We start from the raw sequence: 4,033 nt of genomic DNA on the forward strand, positions 1-4,033 counted from the left end.
GAATGTTCATTTCTCCTAGGTTATTCTGGAACTTACATTTTATTCGCTTCTTCCGTCCGAGAATATTAAACTCAATAGGAATACTTCTTGAAGTCTTCGATTTTCACTCCATCTAGTCATACGTATACCCTTCCTATCATGCTCTAGTGCACTGTATCACTTTGGTTTTCTTGTTATTTATCTTCATTTTGCATGTTTTTACCAGTTGGTCATTAAAATTTGAAAGCGCTTCTCGCATGTCCTTCTTGTTCTCCGCTATCAATGTTATGTCATCAGCAATCCTTCTTGTGTTGAAAACCTGGACATTTACGTTTACACCTTTCTCGTTTTTACCAAAGAATTCTTTCATAGCCAATTCTATATGAGCGCTAGATAGGATAAGTGAAAGTCCAAATAATTGTCTTACTCCTCTACTTATTCTTGCTTCCTTTTGGTCTCTTCCTATAACAGCTGTCTGGCTCCTATAAAGTTGGTATATTATTCTTCTGTGTCTGTAATCTACATTCAGATTCTTCAACGCTCTGAACATGATATTTCAATCTACTTTGTCAAAACTTTTTTCTATATATGCAAATGCTATCAAAATTGTTTTGTTTATTCTGATGTGCTGTTCCATGATCAACCGTAGACTCAGTATTGTTCCTTGTTCCCCTTTTCCTTCTGAATTCAAACTGCTTCTCCGATTGTCGTTCTTCAAATTTTCCTTCCTTTCAATGTGCGATAATTTTGCAGAGTATTCTTGATGAACTTAACGTTCTGTGTTTTACGCATTTTCGTGTGATTTTCGTTTCGAGATAGGCAGTAATACGCTTAACTCTCAGTCTCTTTTCATATAAATTGTTAATTATTTATGAGGAAAATTTCGTTGTAGATTATTGTTCCTTTTCAGATACGAACTAGTCAAAATCATTAAATATTAGACGAGATTAAAAATTTCGCTTAAGAGTTTAAGAACTTATAACTCAAACTGAAATATTTATGTAGGATTCAATAAATTGTTTTATAAGACACTACAGACACTACTACGTGAGTAAATGTATCGCTTAGACTTTGGTACAGTTACTCCACATTATATGGGTGTAACACAGTTTAAGTCCTAATATGTACTGTATAAATACAATTATCATTTCAATGTTATATGCGGGTAACGTCACATAAAATCTAACATATATAAATAAAATTATCATTAATTGTAACCGCTTAACTGTCATTGGTTGAAATTCAAAGATAATTACGAAGCAATAGCTCACGAGATTACATACCTTACGTTTTCGTGTTATTCCAGATTTTGCCATGAATACACTACAAATTTGTTGGACTAGAAAAAGGATCTTCAAACTCTTTAGCCTAAGGACCACACTGAGTTCTCCACTGAATACCAGGGGCCAAGAACAAACTGGCTCTTAATACCAATATACTGTAACGCCACTACCAGCATTATATTTCTTCTTGAACCCCGCCTTGTAGTGGAATTAATGATCATTATTATTATTATTATATGTAACGTTCCTTTTGCATAGATTTATATAAATACGGAAATGAAGCAAAATACATATAATGAGACATGGACATTTAAATAACAAGATTTTAATATTTCGTGATTGAGTCAAATAAAGAGAATAAAGTAACATATGTAATGTGCAATACTAAAATAACACAAGAAAATACGTCATTATGATGTTAAACATTCTCCGAATTACTTCAAATTTAGAGGAAACCTATAGTTAGAAAAAACGTGTTTTTGAAAAGCGGTTTGAAATCTCAGTAATTGTTTGTTGTTTACTAAAGCAAATGGTGAATTAGAACCTGCTGCTCATGTTAGTTTTCGAGTGGCTCATTCATTATTGAAACAGTTACTAAAGTCGAGTTAGCGAAGGATTGCATAATCTTAGCAGTAGTTGAAATGTACTGCGAGAAAAGTTAATTTAATTAATAGCAAACACTGTTTCTCGAAGAATAGATGACATTGCAGAAAATAAGATGACTGCCAAAAATACCTTAACTCTATGATCTGTAAAAAGAGTCACAAATAGTAGTTCTCTTTCTCCATGGAAGAGTCAACAGATGTTTCAGCTACTAATTAGGTGTTACCTTTCATTAGAGAAAGATATAAAAACGTTAAAGTTTATGAAGAGTTTTCTGACAATAATAGCATTTACAGCATGAACACTAAAGAAGAATTTGAAAACGTTGTTTCCAAGAACAATCCTTAATGGGAAAAATTCAAATACCGCTCAAAGTGATGGCGGAAATGTACGTGCAAAAACCAAAGGTCTCTTTGCTCTCGTATCAAAGGTCATAGAAAATGACAGTGGTTCAAATCAATTAATCGTTCAATGCGTCATTTATTAACAGTGCATCTTTGAGCGGAAAATGCTTGGACATACCCAAGTTTTAAAAACAGGTTTATGGTATCAAATCACATGTGCTTAATCATCGTCATAGCTCGAGTTTACTAAGAGGTTGAACAGAATGATTTACTATATTATACTTCAGTACGCTGGTTAGTTCCAGAAACGTTTTAACATAATATTTTTGAGCTACGAACAATAATTGAAATTTTCATGAATGAAATGAACCAATTTCTGGATGAATTATACAATAATGTGTGGCTATAGAATTTAGCATTTTATACAGTTTTAGCCAAAAATATGAACGGTGATGATTTTAGAGGTTGCTCCGAGGGGAATTTCCCCCCGAACCTACAAAATTGCCCCACGGGAACTTGAAGCCTCTCCTTGTGATTATTTGGTGAGAACCAGTTGTCTATTTGGGCTTAGTAGATAAATATTTTTAACTAAAAAGAAAAATATGATTACTAAAAAATTATTTCACTTAATCCATTCTATACTATCGTTATATTGTATACACAACTAAAAAATGGAATTACCACCTGCAATTTTCTTTTGCTGCAATAGTAGGCAACCCAAAATCTCGGACGTTGTGTTGGTTGAGAATTTGAAAGGCGTTGGGCCTAACCTCAATTCTGATACAAATATATCAGTGTGGCAAACTGCAAAAAAGATTATAAAGAAAATTGTTAATAATGACGGTTTTATTATTGTGAGGGAAATGGATGACACAAAAAGTTACAAAATGACCTCACTTAGGCAGTCGAAACAAGATGAATGGTAACAAATAGATATCAAAGGAAAGCAGTTTCTTTCGTTTCTAAAAAAAAAAAAATCGGAAATAAGAAAATAGGTTACGTAATGTACAGGTTTAATATGAACGCGCAACAGCACAGAAAACGGAAAGAGAGACAAGCACAGACTAAGGGACACTATTAGCCTAGTTGATTTGCGGGCATCTCATTTAAGATAAACAAACAGGACCCTATTTGTAAACTCAATTGTTGTATTTATTATTATTATTATTATTATTATTATTATTATTATTATTATTATTATTATTATTATTATTATTATTATTATTTTATTATTTTTATATTGAAAACTCGGTTCCTTTCCAATCTCTGATTCTGCCTAAGAGCACGTCCGCACACAGCGGTCATGTGTGCAGTTATTGTCAATGACCGGTCTCATAGGTCAAATGGGATGGAAGTCTCCGAGAGAGAGAAACAAAATAATTTCTTATGATCAATTCAATGTCAAAGTTCGACGCACATTATTTTGACAGATGCTTTTTTCTTTCTTTCTTTTTTCGGGGAGAAAAGTTTTGGTGCGTAAGAAATTACAGAATACAATATTGCAAATTTGCAAGTATATTTATTTGCATTGCTATTTGTGGCAATAAAGGAATTGTGATTGAAAGACATTATTGTAAAAATTAAGTTATGTTTCCTCACCTGTCCCAAGTTTTAGGGGTCCCCTATGCCTCGCCCCACCAAGATCGACATCGAAAATTTAGGATATGGATATATCGATGTCAATATATTTGCGATATCGAATGTTCATGTGTGTTAATATCGATATCGACGATATCGATATATCGACATATCGCACAGGCCTAAATCCGAGAAATGATAATTGAAATGTACTGGAATCAATAATCAAAATCTAAATATGTTCTT

The sequence above is a fragment of the Thermobia domestica genome, chromosome 18 (genome assembly GCF_964235325.1).
Source record: "Thermobia domestica chromosome 18, izTheDome1.hap1.1, whole genome shotgun sequence".
NCBI classification, from domain to species: Eukaryota; Metazoa; Arthropoda; class Insecta; order Zygentoma; family Lepismatidae; genus Thermobia; species Thermobia domestica.